Raw genomic sequence first — 16,930 nt, 5'->3', positions numbered from 1 at the left:
TTAAGTTAACTAAAAATGTGAAAGACCTCTATGATGAAAACTATAAATCATTTTAAAAAGAAATAGAAGAAGACCTTGAAGAAGCCCTAAGTCACTGGCCTGCACGGTCAGTGTACTGGCAGTACCTAGTAACTGAAGTTATAGGAGCTGAGCAGGGGTACGGGAATGCTTTTGGGTCTATCCAAGACAGCCCATATCACCTGTGCTAGTCATGACAGTGTGAAAGCTAGATTCCAATAAGGGCAGGTGACCTCTCCCACCTTTCAGCAAGTTTTTCCTATAGCAGAGCCTCCCACAGCTGTCAGAACACTTTTCCACAGGCCAACAGTTACCTTTGAATCTTGTTCAATCCATTGGGTATCCAGCAGAAGTATAGCTCAGCTTAAACCATCTAGTACTGATGCCAAAGCTGTGTTGCAGGTAGTCATGCAGGCATGTTGACATCCCTGGTTCCCCAGTATTTCTAGAGACAGGTTAGAGCTTGAGGTCGTACTGCCCTTATTGACCAGGACAGACAATGGTAGGCATGCTTACTGATACTCAGAAGAGCAGACTCGTCTCTTTAATACGCAAAGCTCATGAAGTATGGACAGACCACTCAACTCAGGACAACAGTGCTGAATACCACATAACTGAGCATATACACAAGGATTGCACCCTTTGGACCTGTATCATAAAATACAGACTGCACCCTAAGGCAGGCATTTGACCATCTATTCCAACTGCTACTCATCTTGACCAAGTGCTAGAGATACCAAGTCAACAGCTCTAGCGAAGCCAAACCATGGTCGAGCAAGCCAGCTTATGTGTGTACCAGAAGTCACAGGCCAGAGCAAGATAATTAGAAGGTAAGTTATTGATGGCTTCAAAGGTCAAGACCAGACCCTTTGTCCATCTGAATACCCAGTGTCTTAGGAGTCCATGGTTTAGTGGTGGGATGATCTAGGGCTTATGATGAGCACAGTATGGACGATACTCAGCAAGGTCTTTCATGGATATGTGCCTCTTTCAGGGGAGAATTTGGTGTCAGCCTTCTGTAGTAGAATGTGATTTTGAATCTTGCCACCTAACACCCAGAAGTCATAGCAATGTTATATCACACAGTACGGAGGCTGTACAGGGAGAGGTTGGGATGGTGGCATAACTCAAGCCATCACTTGTGATGCTGGTACCCTGTATCAGAAGTAGCCCAAGGCCCAACTTGTGGGGAGCAGTGTGCCGGGAGCTGACCCCACGTGTATGAGGGACCTCAAGATGATGGCTGGCTCAAGGCCAGGAGGTGGGGCTGGTCTCGCCAGCAGGAAAACAGGAGGTTGCGGGTGAGGCAAATTTGTGCTCCTCTCCAGGGCCTGGCCTATCAGGTAGCACCCAATGGACCCATGGGAAAAAGTGATTGGGGAAAAGTGATATAAGCAGCCCGCTTTCTTCAATAAAGGGCTTTTTTCCTTTTTTCGTTCACCTACCCCTTTTCGTTGGCCTTTGCTTTCTTGGTTTGGCTTTTTGTTTGTTCGTTTGTGTGTTCGTTTGTGTGTGTGTGTGTGCCGGTTGCGGTGGCAGTTCCTGTTTTTTCCAGGCCCTCGAAATTCCTCGCCATTTTAGTGTCGCTGCAGAGCGGGGACACCAACTTGTGCTTCTTAGTCTTTGTTTCCTTGTGAAGTGGACTATGTGAGTATCTGAGCCCCTTCCACCCATTTGGGAAACCTGGATTATGTTCCTAGCAGCTCCTGTCTTCAGCCTAACAGCCCCAGCCATTATAAGCTGTTTTGTGAGCAAGCCAGCAAGATTTGTCCCTCTATAATGTCACTCTGGTCCTTTTTCATACTTCAGTTACAGAATTGAAGCTATTCATTGGTATGGGGGTGGACTGGTTCATTCAACACCTTAACATGGAATCAAGTTTTGGGAGTATTAATGTCATGTTGTACAACAGGCTATGGCGTATATTGCTGACCTTCGAATGGAAGAGAACTATGAGCCAAGGAATACACAAAGCCTGTAACTACTGAAGCAAGATGGAACCTTCATGCAGTCAGCATAAACCTGCCAACCAGGCTGCATGAAGATTCAACATTCAAGACTCATCTCTATTGACCCTATGACTTGGCTGCAACTGGAAGTGCTATTGAATGTCACTTGGCAACAGTTTCTGGTCCAAAGTGGGTGAAGCCACCTGGTGAAGGTTTGTGATCCAACAGGAAACTCCCATCTTATGGCTGAACACCCCCACCCATAAGCTGACATAGTCTCAAGGTCTTCACCCATAAGGTATTAATGACTGCTTTTTCATGCCAAAGCAATTCTAAGCTGATAGTCTCAGAATGGCAGACTCCAGGATTTTCAACTACCACCATCACAACTTGCTACAGCCTTCAGCTACTCAGACTGTATAGTGAAGCAAATGGCTCTTAAGCATCCTACTCGAGTGTGCTCAGTGGATGTCCCTCTCCCACACCACGTCATTCCCCAACTTATATCCCAGAAAACCAGAACCAACCTCCAAATCACTGCCAGTAACACTGCCTTGCATATAGAAAGGTCACTCCATGTTTAAGTCCTCAATTTGCCAGTAGTTCCCCTTTGTAAGGGGGCAACTTCCAGGTTTCATGAGGTGTACCAGAAAGTTAAAGCAAGCTCATGAATAGCCCTTCAAGTCTACTGGCAATCTCCACAAACCAACATATAGTGAGTATTAGTTTTTCCTCCAAAGTCCTTCAAAACTTCAAGTTGGGTCATTCACAGCCTATTTATCCATGTTTGGCATAACCTCAGGGGAAAATACCTTAATCCATTTTAGAGAGTGTTTTTCATGGTATGTTGGTGTGGGCATGCCGCAAGTCCTGATTCTCAAGTAGGAACTTGGTTATTGTGATGCCAGTTCAGGTAAAGCCACTCATCAGTTGGCTTAAGAGGTTAACCCTAACGGGTGAGTCCAAGATTCACCAGAATATGGGTTTTTTACTTTTCAAAGTTCCCAGCTCTATAACCATGTTTAGGATTGTTGCACTCTTTACTTTGGATCATATGACCCATAGTGTTGCAACAGTAACCGATGAGTACACTAAACTGTCTAGGTACTCTCTCCAGCTCAAACTAGAAAAACTTCTGCAAGAATCTCACTGGGACATGAGAGAAGCAGATTCCCAGCCTAACAGAACAGGACTTGAAGGATAGAAAGGTGAGGCACATGGGTCTACAGAATGATACAGCATCTTCCCCTGGAAAAATCTAAAGGAATGGACTAGAGAGAGCATGAATCACGTCCTGAATGCTACCTTAAGCCAAAGTATTCACTTTAGATGTAGGTCAGATATAGGACCATGAAACCCATCACACCCAACTGCACAGTATACCACATTGTTCAAGATGATCAAGTCCATCTCCAAAACATGCTTGTGGCCAAATGGCATCTCCATCCTGTAGACCTGTAGCATTGTCTTCTAGGATGTAGTCCTCAGTTTCAGCTAATGGCTGCATCTCTTCCTAGGCCTTTTAACATCAGGTTTCCTAGCATGAGTTGTTTTCACTGCTGACTCTATAGCCTACTAGATACAACTATATTGACATCTTTGGAGCATCACAGACTGGCAGGCAAAAGGCTCTAAGCTACTGGGCTGCCTTTATTCATTGCAAGCTTTGATCCAGAAATCTGGACAGAGGGGTGCAGGTGTTTACAGATAGCCCTATGACGTGTTTGGCTTATTTCAGGAATTATTCTGAGTATAACAAAGATTCATAGCATGGATAAGTCAGGGCAATTTGCAACATCCAGGGCTCAGGAGAAGGTAGCCAGGGGATTCAAGACCTCACAAGAACCAAGGCCTGAATTAATCTACTAGGCATGAGTCCACAACCAGCAGTAATGCTAGCCTGAAATTGTAGCCTGCAGCGAGATACTTGTATTCTGAGGCCCAACTGCCAGAACAGTTGGCAACCAATAGTAATTCTATTTTTAGAGAGATTGGGTTAGTGGTGAGTCACATGTAGTCTGATATTGATGCACCCGTGCTAAGGCAAGACAAATCACTTTGTTTCAAGCCTGAGTGGCTTGACCCCAGATGTACCTGAACTACTACTGTACAGTTTCAGCATGTGTCTGCTTCTACCACAAGCGCCTATGCTCTGAGGATCTACTCATGGGCTTTGGCACAAGAGCTGAACAGGCTTCTTGCTGATGTGCAGTCAAGCATTGTAGGCTTTAGCTTGCTAGTTCCTCAGTGAAGAATTCAAACCACCTCTTCCAATCATTCAGTCCCCAAGGGGTTATGTCAGGAGCCATGTACTATAGCCACACTGAAGCCATTTTGAATATAGACCTATGGGACAGTGGAAAACCCCCGGTTGGCTAGATGCTTGGGAAAGAGGTTATGAAACTCATCACATGCTTAGCTTCCATTGTTTCTAGCAACTGTTTCAGAATGTGATTGATGCTGTACTTACCGACATCTTGTTACTGATTACCTATGCTATTGTTGATATGCTGGTTACTATTGTTGATATGGTGGTTGCTCAAGAACAATCGGTCTTGAGACCATGGCCTGCGTCCCAGTTTCTCCTTCCCTGAGCTTCAGTTACTGAAGAATATAAAAACCCTCAGTTGAAATCAATAAACTAACAGCTTGATCAGACCTACTGTCTTGCTGTCCATTCTTTGTGTCTCTTGTCCCTTCATTCTCTCCTAGGTGGCTGCGACCCCGTTGACTGTCCTGCTGGACGGGACAGGGTTAAATATCATTGAATTGCTATAGGTGCTGGATTAAGCTTTACTGGTTTTATTTTAGGATCTTGTCACCTCACCTGTTCCTTTCACTTGTCATGTAATACATCACCTCTCAAAAAGTCATTTGTCTCAGGACCTTGTGGAGGAACTTAGTTCATAACCGCTACACTGGAGTATTACTCAGTTACTTTCTTGGCTAGTTGGGGCAAGAGTTAGAATCAGAAGCATAATTTAATGCTCCAAGGAGCATGGATAGGATTATAAAGTCACTGACCTCAATTTTTTCAGTCCACTAGTATTGACTCATGCGATTCATTCACAACATTTTGGCAGAAGTCATGAGTAGAAGCACAGATATGTTCCCCATCAACAGGAAGGACTGTAGCATCAATCATGTAGTGCAGTTAGGCAGCAAGAAGCAAAGTGAAGCATGATAAACATAGAAGGCAGAACAAGAGTGAACTGAATATCTAGCCTTAGTGCTATGCTAGAAGTAGCATATCCAATTCAGTCTGGATTTACTGGATATTCTCGAAGCAGGAATGATTGTGGTCGTGTGCATCAAGTGGCCTTCAGTTGTGACTACATGCTAACGTTCAGTGATTATGTGTGAATATTCAAGTCCAGACCATTTAATGTCACTTCACTAGTGAAGCATTTGGAGTGTTTGAGAAGCATGCTGAGTTGTTCCCTAGTAGTGTCCTGATCCCTGGCTCTAGCTTTTGGCATCTTTGATAGCTGGTAATGGCTGAGCAGTATCCCTCTAAGTGGAATGGATTCCTTCTCTAAGCAGATTGTCTGATTTTTAGCCATAACCCCACCACCACTATCAGCATTATGATGCAGTATCCCCTTCAACTGGCAGAACAGTTGCTTCAAGTGCAAAGGCCTTCAGCACTCAAGGAACTTAAGGATACTGACACTGCACAGCAGGCACATGTAGGCGACACTATTAACCCTTCCCCTTAAATCCTTCCAGTCTGACATTATCCTCCATGGGGCATCCTCCATATTGTAAGATGGCTACTTCTCCAGCAGTGCCAGGAATTGAGCTTTCAATGAGCTTACTTCTAGAAATCAAGCCACAGAAATCAAGCAGACAGGACTAGTGACTTCCTAGTTGAGTAGGCTTGTTTCCAAGATCATCTCACTGGTCTATTACAAGAGCCTTACAGGCAGAACTGAATGAGTTCACTGCAGACATTACAACACCTGGTTCAGCTTTTACAACTTATCTGCCCTGGGCAGATACCCTGTAGCACCCAGGGAGATACCTAGACCATCTCCAACACAGCAGCTTCTGATCATCTTTAAAGAAAGCTTCACTGCATAAGCAGGGACAGGAGTAAGGGGTTTCCTGCCCTGACAAGCATGCCACAGCAGCTCTACAGCAGCTGTACTGGACCAAGCATTGAACCAGAATAGCCAGGCTGCCTAGAGACAACATCAGGAAAGGTAGTGGCACGAGTGCATACTGTCATTTTGGCTTCATTATCTCAAGTTCACCTACTTTAACTAACCCAGGATTCTTAACTGGGAGATGGAGAGGGAATAGATCCAAAGCTACTTAGGGACTTGTAGATCCTAGCAAAGTTGGAACGAGACTGTAGATCCAAGATCTGAGTTCAGATCTGCAGGTACGTAGTTCAGGAGCAACGAGACTGAAGATCAGACATAAGTAGGATATTGAGTCTAAGACGACATCAAGTCTATGTGTAAAGCCTACCATAGGGGTGTAGTCATGGATAGTATAAACTGTTCATATACCACATGTGCCCTGGGTGGTTAAAACCAAGAGTGTTCTCAGAAGGAAGCCATATTGTCTTCTAGTGGCCAGAGGTCAGAGATACAACCCAAGCTGTCTGCACTGGGTATTCCAAAAAAGTCATCCAATCCAGGAGGTGGATATCTAGCCTCCAGTTTCAGCTTGAATTGCTTTGACAACCATCTGGTCAATCTTGCAAGATCAAGGCCTTAGGGTTCATCTTTAAATCCCCATCATGTTGGCTAGGGAGGGCCACAAAGTGAACAGCAAGAGCTTCAAATGTATAATCTGACTATACCAGCCTGGAGTTAACTACAGAACCATTGAGCCTAAGAAGCCCTCAAGCTCCAATTTCCCTGTAGGGAGTCACCTCAGGAATCACAGCTAAAAATAGAAAAAGTTTTGAAGGTACAAATGGGAACAAGAGTCGGGTGAGGAGTTCAGAGATGACTGGGTCTTTTTGTATTGCCTAGTTGACTTGTGAATCCTGCTTGTGTCCGTCACCTCAAATTCTATGCAGCTCTGGGGTCATGTGTATTACTCATGCATTCCCTTAAACTCAGTTTCACTAGTGAAGTTAATTATGGAGCTTACTACACTGCTTCCACATGCCTGCTCAGGTTTTACGCTCAACTTTGCAAGTATTCTGGCCACTTACTCCTATGCATTAGTGTTGTCTTCCTCCCAAGTGCCTGTATGGCTTAGAAAGAGGAGACTTTCACCATCTGGTATCACCCAGGCTACTGGGTATAGAATCCACTTTCTTTAGCAGCTTTAAGGATTTGTGATCAGATCCCATCACTTCCTGAATGATCCAAGACGTCTTGACCAAGGTGAGGCTCCATGCACCTTGTGCACCAAGATTCAACCATTCATACTGAAGCTAGGGTAACGGTTACAGATGTCTGGGGCTCCTGGTGCCAAAGCTAGTATCCTTAACCTGTCAAATCCCTGGAGGTGAAGAGGCAATGTATTTTCAGGTGATCTTACTGCTCCCTGAAGTCCAGAGAAGTGTTATACATCCATTGGCTGAAATACTGTGGTGCCGTTATGTCATCCAAAGTGCTAGCCTGGAGATCTGGGTCAAGCCATCTTTCTGCAGCAGGTCTTTCTCTACTTCAGAATGGTAAATTAATACTAGTGGGCTCCACTAGCCTTCAATAGGAGATACCAATATCACAGCTGGCTAGAAAGTTTTTCTCCAGATCTGAGATCAGGTAGCACACCAAGTCCCCTTCCCTTGAACTTGTATTTCTCCAGTTAGTGGTGCTGTAAACAGCAGCACCCCTACTGGAATAGATGATCCGAGTTAACTTTGAACTTGTTTCTAGCCCCTGAATTTGTGTAGCTGAAGTGTTATGACACTGCCCCACTTAAGATGATCCCAGGTCTTTGTTAGCGAAGCACAAACACCATTACTGGTCAGAATCGTCCTGCCCCAGCTGCTTTATTCTGTCTCCATAGGAGTGTTATAAATCTGCCTTTTTTCATATGCAGAGATTTAAGTTTGCTTATGGCTCTCATTATCGCTTTGCAGTCTTCCCCTCCCTCCATTACCCTCACGAGATTGTTCATTCCACTTTCATCCTATATTCTCAGAAGCCAACATTTGACTGCCAGGAGTTTACGGAGACAGCTATAAGATCAGGCAGGCAGGCAAGTTCTTGGAAGAAGTCTTCCCAAAGCCGTTTGACCATATTGCACATTCAGGCAAGTTCTATAGTTCATCATGGGATTTGAGTTGGCATTGCTTTGGAGATCAAATCCATGGCCATGTGTTGAGAGGCTGGCGCAGAAGTCAGGTGATACAGCTGCCCTATGTTTGGCTGCTAGTTGGTCTGGGAGATCTGAAAGTTGCTTAGAAGTCAATTCCCAGGTCAGTCTGTTATGGATATTAACAGACTTGTCATTTGGTGTAACCTCCATGTTGGTTACAACGCATATGCACAAAGATGTTGAGTAAAGACAGCCACAAATTTTCTGAAACTGTCCACATCAAGCAAGCTCAGAGCTTGTATTCTTATGCGAGACAAGATTCATGCCACACTCGGCTATGAAATGGCTTCATAAGTCATTTTAGTTTTTGCTCTATTCCCTGGAGACACTTGGTACAGACCATAGACTAAGGTTCTAGCGAGTGTTAGACCCAGTTTTCCATGTGTGCCATTTGAATATAGCATCTGTCAAGAAATGCCCATGGTAAGAACCTATGTGAACACATGAAAAGTGATCAGTAGTTTAGGTGTCTTGTTAGCAGCCTTGAAGCCTTAAAGCAGGAAGAGGGTCCAGGCAGAGGAAAATGGGCAGATGGATGACAGGTGTAAAGTGCATTGTTGATTCAGAAAGCTGCAGAGAGACCAGATCCACTCTGGAGACACTGCAATTCCCCCATCATCTGCCAAGGTCTTGTTTCACATTGCACTTGCAACAACTCTAAACAAGGTTCCTCTTGTCTTCCTGATCTTCCACAAGAGTTAGACCGCAGTTGAGACAGTCTCCTGCTGCCTGCTCCTACCCATGTTTTCCCTCAGGTGTTAGCTGTACCCTGATCAGTCTCACTTCAGGCTTAAGTGCTCAAACCTATGCAGTTGCTTCCACTCCACAACTGCACGCCTTCAAGTGTCCTTGGTTCCGCACTCCTGAAACCAAAGACCTAGAGTGGAAGATCCTTTTATCTAACTTTAAACAAGCTGCCAAAATGCCTGTTTTGGAGACTCCACTGTTTTCAACCATTATTCACTTCCAGCCTAGCAGCTAGTCCTGCAACAGCACCTGTTTTACTTCCCCCTCCCCTTCCCAGATCTGGCCATAGTTTGAGGCTTCTCAGTCCTGCTCTACCATAAGTTCTGACACTCCAGGTAACTGAATTTTTCACAACCCAAGAGATTTCCTCCAAAAGTTCCTGTCCTAGGCCGTCTCTAGGAGCTTAGCTGAAACAGCTGGACAGGTAAGAGCAGTCAAGATCTTCGTTTGACATGAGGACATGTAAAGGTGTTCAAGGGCCCAGGACTGATTACACCAAACCCCATCATTACACTGTTCTGTCAGGTCAGTTACTTGTGTGTACCTGAGAAATCAGACATTATGGGCCTGACTACCAGATGCTGGCAAACATTTGTCCAGGGTTTCTGTAATGCAGTATTTCTGCAAGACCCTGAACACATTATGTTTGTCTCCACACCAGACTCCCTCCCACAGGATCTGGCCAAGCTCCAGGCCTGACCCCACCTATACACTACCTGCCTGGGACAGTGGTATCCACACCTTCACACACCTTCCCCACTGTACAAGCTGTGCTTTATAGCTCTTCGTGTTACACACCTTTGTGGGGAATAGCTCAAATGCAAGTCTTCAGCCTGGTCTTTATCAGCTCTGGGCCACTGATGGGAAGAATGAGATGCTTTTGTTGCCCTAACAAGTAGAAAGCCAATGGGAATTAAGCCTCCATTCAGATATAGTCAGACTGGCTGTGTTTCCAACTGGATTATCTGATCCAGCGTTAACTTCCCTGAATACTCACTGATGCAACCATCTCTTGCTCTCTAACTCCGGAGACGTTCATGAGGACAGGCCACTCAGAATGGAACGGCATTTACCCATGAACTTAAGTTAATCAGCTTGGAATAACATTAAGTCATCCCTCAGGAAGATGGGGGCACATAGGTAAGAAGGAGCCAGAACATAACTTGAAATTCAAGCTGAAGTTGCCCTTTAGAAGGATGCATTGGTTTCTACTCCCCTAATCCTAACACTTAAGATGTGCCCCAGAGTACCACCTTAACTCACAAAACTGATATGTTTACCCAGGAACACACTAAGCCAACTAGTTCTGTCTAGCCTCACTATAGGAGACCCAGACCCCACAGCAGAGTCTACAGTTTGACTGCCTAACATTTACAGACAGCTACACCCCAGCTCTGAAGGGACAACACATACAAGGACAGCTTCTAGTTTGAGAATCTAGTCGTGAACTTAGCCTTGTATGTTGTGCTTTGTTTAAACTACCCAGAGACCAAGTCTTGCCAGGAGGTCTCCTACGGTATGTCATTCACACTGTAGCTCTCTGAAGTTTAAAGATACTGCCAGTTTCACATAGTGCAACCCAAGCATCCCATGGCAACTGAAGACATGACGATCTGCCAACACTGCATACAGTATGAGGCATTCTGAACCCACTAGGTCTATCTCCTGCTCAGATACCCACTTCCAGGTGTTAACACTATTGAAGCTGGCCAGTTGGTAAGATCTTATCTGGCATTGCCTTATTTTTCATTCTGCTTTTGAATGAGGCCAAGTGGGCTCGATCCTGCTCCTGAGCTTCCTCCACAGCACAGGATCTCAGAACATCTCGACTCCTTGGAAGCTGTAACAGCTGACCACCTGTTTGCAGGGAACACAGTTAGGCTTTGCCTCCAAAGCATCAGCTGATGAGCTTCCAGCAAGGAAACAGTGGGACCTTTGAAGGACAAGACCTCAGAAGCACCTCTTGCAGGCACTTCTACAAGGCAACCAGCAGCCACCACTTCAAGTAGGAGTTGCCATGCCATGGGTCACAGAAGCTGAGGTACAAGACATGAGCCAAGTGGCCAGCCACTGCCTGGCATGGAATCTGGCAACCCACATGGACTCGGTCTAAGTGCTAGAGGGGAAAATTCTGGCAGGTCAACATGTTGTGGTGTAGAGGTCAGAGACCAATGGTGTGTGTCTTGACTAACACTGGTCATAATGCAGTTCAGACTGGCCAGCTTCTTGGCCAGAGTAGCTTATGCTACCACTTGCTATGCCAGCCATTACACGCTAAGGGACACCTCCAAGTCCTAGCTTCTTCTGGATTTACTTCCCTTCCAGGTCTCCAAGGAAGGTAGCAAATGTCTTGAGCTCCTATCACCACTTACATGGTATAACCCAAATGCAGCTTCCAGGCTCCTGACCTTGGCTTAGTCCAGTGCCAGCTATTGCTGTCACTTAGGGAATGAGGAATTGGAGGGATAACTTCCATCCAAGATGGGTTTGAAGTTCTCCCCATTCTACAAACTTGTGGAATTTGAGCTTTAAAGCCTATCCTCAATGTCCCTTACTGACCTTTACACCACATGTATTCCAGGACAGCTGCCTCTTCCAATAGTAGCTCCACTCTTGGCCAAAGCCACAGATGGCCCCTTGCCATGCAGGCTTTAAGGTTTCAACTTCTAGAGTTATAGGTATCCAAGACATTGACCACCAGGCCAAGGAGTTACTCCAACCTCTGGATTATCCACGAGTTCTTAGCTCTAAGCAACTGCAGAGTAGTTTTGCTTATTCCAACAAAGCTGATAGCTGCAACATGCTACAAAAGCATGGCAGCTCAAACCTGGATTTTGAGTTTGTGCCCTTGTTTCAGAAGCTCCCCATCAGACCATTCATGCGCAGTACATTCAGAGTTCTTACATACGGTAATTTTACAAGACAGCTTTCCGTGTAGCATAATGCATCACCACTTTTAAGTCCGGAGTAACTACTGAAGTGCATAGAGAACTATGTACCAAAGAACCTGGTGATTTAGTAGACTTAGCCCACATATCAATGTAAAGTCACTTCAGATGTGGGGCCATGGCAGCTCTAGCATGGCCATCAAGATGTGGATCCCTTTCACTCAACTTGACAACTTCAGCTGCAGCCCAAGTCTAAACTCCAGTTCTTTCCCTAGCCTTGATGACTAGATACTATGCATCCAATAAAGGTCTCTCACAACCCATTTTCAGGGATGTTTTCAGGTAGCTTATTAACATGCTGTAAATGGATCAAGGATCATTCTTCACGTCTGCTACAGTTTGGATCCTGGGAAGTTAACCCAATTTCAAGTAAAGGGGGCCAAAACCAAAGCAGTAGTGATGCACTAGTTTGTCCAAATACAGAATGTAGTACTAGAAAAGTTCTTGCGTGTGAACACTAGGTGGATATTCTAGTGGATTTCAGATCAATCTGCCAGGAAACTTTCACACAGTTGACAGTTAACTGGCCAGGAGAGATGAGTGAACTACAGCATTGCCTTGTTTTTCAGCGATCTGGATATTTGTGCTGTTGTCTTACAAGTATTGTGTTAAAATAAGCCTGGTATCAGATTTGTGATCACAATGGTTACATTAACCTGCTATGCAGCACTGCTGTCACAGCCAAGTCTACAGCACTTTCCCTCTGTTGAATGACAGACCTAGCTACCTTATGGAGCAGGTGCCTTCAGTTGATCTAGTACAGGAAAGCATGCAGAACAGGAGCATGCAAAGGCTTAGCAACTCTTGCATGCTATTCCCTGTCCACCTTTGTGTGATTCTGCAGTGTTGGTCGTGGCCCCACTTCTCCCAGAGGCATTACCATGACCCTGCGTATCCACAAGCAGTGAGATCCACAGGAATACAAGATCAAAATCACTTCAATGTAGTAGCAAATTTAAGGTTGGAAATAGAAAACGAAGGGCATAGCATATAGGTAATTAGTATATAGTTGGTGAGTAGCAACTAGCTAGTTGCTGCACCCCCCCCCCCTTACTCTGCTAGTCTTTGTTCCTTCCTGTTGAAGAGCAGGTAGGGAAGTGCCCATGAAGTTCCCCTCAAATGCACAGATTTCTACACGATTCATGAACTGTGAGACGGGAGAGGCTGAGCAACTCCAGGAGATCGATCCCTTAAACTAGGATCTTTAAGCCCTGTCTTGTGTTGACCCCACAGATACAGACAGCTGGCTTTTATGCCAAGCAGCTCTTTGGTAACAGCTTTAAACAGAGGGGGAAAGTTCACGTCACTCACCATATTAATGTAGCTTGGGAACAACAGGCCTGCAATCAAGCTCACTGGGAATCCTGGTCATCTGTTGGCCAGGTACAAGCTCCTCATCTTCAGAGCTCCAGTAGCAAAACATTCTGAAACAGGCAATGGCTACAAGCTGTGAGGATGGGTGGGCTACTGGTACTAAGAAGCTATAGGTTATGGTAAGATGAAGCTTTTCACATGGAACTGTCCAGAACTAGAGACCTGCTAGCTACTAATTTAGTTGAAGGATCAGGTAGTTAGTATAGCACCTTGTCAAGAGCAGTCCTGTAGCATATAAACATGTACTTCTGTCTCTGGACTTCAAGGAAGGACCCCACATCATCGTTATGACTTGACAGTTGAATCTCACCTGTTCACCTACGTTTGTCATGTCATAAAAGTCAGAGATCGGTCACTTTCCTGTCAACTGTGGTGACACCATGCGACAGATGGGTGGAGTACAGCAGACTAATGATCTATGCATCAAATCTGTCATGAGTATCTGAAGTGACATTTCATTGCCAGAAGTAGGCACACAAGAACTGGGACAGGTTCTGTTTCAACTGCTCACACTCATGTTAACTGCCCTTGGCTCGTCACCACCAGGTCACACATCTGGGTGTCTTGGGCCTTATTAAAGTCATGTTACATTAGCTCAGGACTACAAAGGATGCCTAAGCTCAATTTAAGCAACAGTAACGTGGGGAAAGTGGCCAAGGCTTTACTTGGGCAAGGCACTGGAAGCTCAAATCAAAACTGACCAGAAGGAATTCAAGATGCTCTTGCAGATCTGTGCACGTCAGCAAGTTCTGTCAATAGGCAGAAACTCAGCTTGAACCCAGCAGTAGGCACTTGGCAGAACTTAACCTTTCAGTGTCTGTGGCAGTGTTTGTGGCAGTTTAACAAACTGCTCCATGAGCTTAACTGCTGGTTTCAGACAAAGGGATCACAATTAACTGATGATCCCAAGACATCTTCCCACATGAACTGTGACCACTTAGCCTGTGTCAGTGAGGTGTACGTAAAGCCAAACCAGATTCTTCTTACTCCTCCACTATTAAGAAGGTCATCACTTGACGCAGTCTAGGATAGGAAGTCACTTGAGCTCAAAAGGGAAGCTGTGGTAGGAGAGAATCCAAGCTTCTACAACCATTAGGTTTCTTAGGATTCAGATCAATAGGCCCTGGTAGTCCAGGGTCTTAGCAGCCAGTTCAGAGAGGCCGTACTGTTAGTGACAGTAAGTGATAATGATAGTCATTCATGGGACTCTAGGTCATTGTTTTGTAGTAGCACTGTTACTAGGCAGATAATGCTCTCACTAAAGCCATGATCTTAGCTATGAATCCCTCGTGAAGCCCCTTGACTTAAGCCATTGTTCAATACCTTCCCCTTAAAAGGGTGGTCAGTACAGAGAAGTCGCTTACAGACCCTTGCCCTCCTGTTAACTTGGTTCCACAAGAACCGACTGCTCCCTTCATACCATCTGAAGCCGTCATTTGTCCCTACCATTAATGGACCATTCCTCAGGGAGATGTTGCATATGCCCATAGAACTACCTCATCTCCGTGGTCACCACGACCGTTAACATGCATGAGAACAGCTCTGCTGGTTACCCAGCTGTGGGTCTCTTGTCGGCCAGCATCAAATTAAACCTCAGCTCGGAGCTTTTTCTGCCAGTGGTAAGATACTTCTTTAATCGACATAGTTGTAGGACATACACGTGTATTCTCCCACCAGGTCATTAGCTTTTCTGATTTAGGACGACTCCACAAAGGCAGCTTGCCTCTGCAGATTCAAGTTCACCCAAGTTCCTCCATCTCCGGCTTACAGTACAATCCTGAGAGTCAATTAGCCAAGCTATATCCTTCCCTATCCTCATCTTCAGGAGGCTTCCTGGTTAAGGTGTCTTAAGGCACCACTGGACTTGGATTCTGGCTGGCTTCCAAGGCTATGTCACCCACTTGTCTGGCTTGTCCCAGTGCTAGTGGGATACGTTAATGGATACCGACCTTTCAAGTAGGTAAATGGGTCTGCAGCCTCCGAGGGAGCAAGTCATGGTTATAAATGAAAGGTTATTTTGCTGACATCTGAAAGCAAAAGCTTGTAGCAATACAGCTCGAGTCCTGGTTCCTGACTTCACATCTTTCAGCCTCGATGGCTGTGATGCAGGCCGAAGGCTACAATGTCACATTCATATTGTATCCAACACCAAGAGCTTCATCTATGGGCATTTGTTGCCTCCAAGAGGGGCACAGCTCAGCTATTTCGAGAAACAGTGCAGGTTCCATCCACTTACTCTGGGGGGGGGAGGTGTCACAGTAAGCATGTATAGACCTGCTATGTTCTCCTGTTCTTGATGCAGATGCTTAACATTTGCATTGGCCAGTATGTGCATCGAACTTCCAATCTTAGTAAGCTATAATTGGAAGGGTCAAAATCTCTACTAATTAATAACACTAACATAACAGATGAAAAGCGTATTGCAAACTCTACTTCTGAAGCAGGAGGTTTGGGGGTTCTTGCACAGCACCCGGAGCTTAAACGTTCTGAAGCACAGGTTGGGTAGTGAGGGCCTGGAGACATGCTTATGCAATCATCGAGATGTCCAACTTGAGTTACTTGGGTAACAAAGTTGCACCTTGTCTTGAGGACCAGAAATCTAAGCCACAAAAATCCAGGTTTCATCTTAGAAGCCTCAGGTATAGAGGAGCAGGAGTTCGGCAGGTGGCTCACTACTAATAACCAAGTAGAGGAGCCACACGAGGTGCAAGATACACACATTGGCAGTGTACCCATGTTTACCACAGCAGCATTCCTTTTGCAAGGCAATCTGTAGCCTAAGTGGTTTATATTCCAGTTCTGGGAGTGTCCTTCCGAGTCTTACTCGACTGGACAGGAATACTGCAGCCAAGTACAGTGGTTTCAGACTATCAGACCATGTCCAACACATTAGGGAATAGGGGCCTCAGGTTTGTTTACAGCCATGCAAACATGATCAATAGCCACTCAAGGGGCACAGAAATGTGCTTTCAGGATGTACACTACACTTGTGTATCAGAACTTGACCTTAGCACCTGCATTGCATGTGAACCAACACGTCGGGCTGATGAGCCTTCACTTGCCTTAGTGGCTCCATTAGGCGACATGGTGTGTGCTTGTGGGCCACACCTTAGCATGGCCTGCAGGGCGAGTGCCAATTGTCAGTCTAAAGCTTGGCTCCAGCAGCTTTCCAGAACACTGTCTTGGGCAGGTGTTGTGACATTTGTCCCGAGGCCTATGAGATAAGCTATCAAGAGGATAAAGACTTTAGAACTTAAGTCCCAAAACTGCCCAGCTGAACATAGGAGTTTCAACTCCAACTGTGAGAACAAGAGATGTAGGAAGGGCCCTTTCAGTTGCTCGTTTTTTGACTCTTTAGGCATCCTAAGCAAGGGCTTCCCTAAGCAAGGGCTTCAAAGCCTGAAGTAGCTTCATAAGCCAAAAGCCACACTGAGGTATTTTTCTGGCATCTTCCTTTCCACTAAGGGCTTGACACCTTGCCTACAAGCTCACAATGACACCGGTTAACAAACCTTCATGTAGAAAAGGTTCACTTTCCATTTTCTGTAGTGCTAGAGACCTCCGACTTGATTAAGCCAGGATTTGTTTAAACCTTGGCATGTC

Source organism: Ochotona princeps, chromosome 7, assembly GCF_030435755.1.
Source record: "Ochotona princeps isolate mOchPri1 chromosome 7, mOchPri1.hap1, whole genome shotgun sequence".
NCBI lineage: Eukaryota > Metazoa > Chordata > Mammalia > Lagomorpha > Ochotonidae > Ochotona > Ochotona princeps.
The sequence above is the reverse complement of the archived record's forward strand: the minus strand, read 5'-3'. Positions refer to the sequence as shown.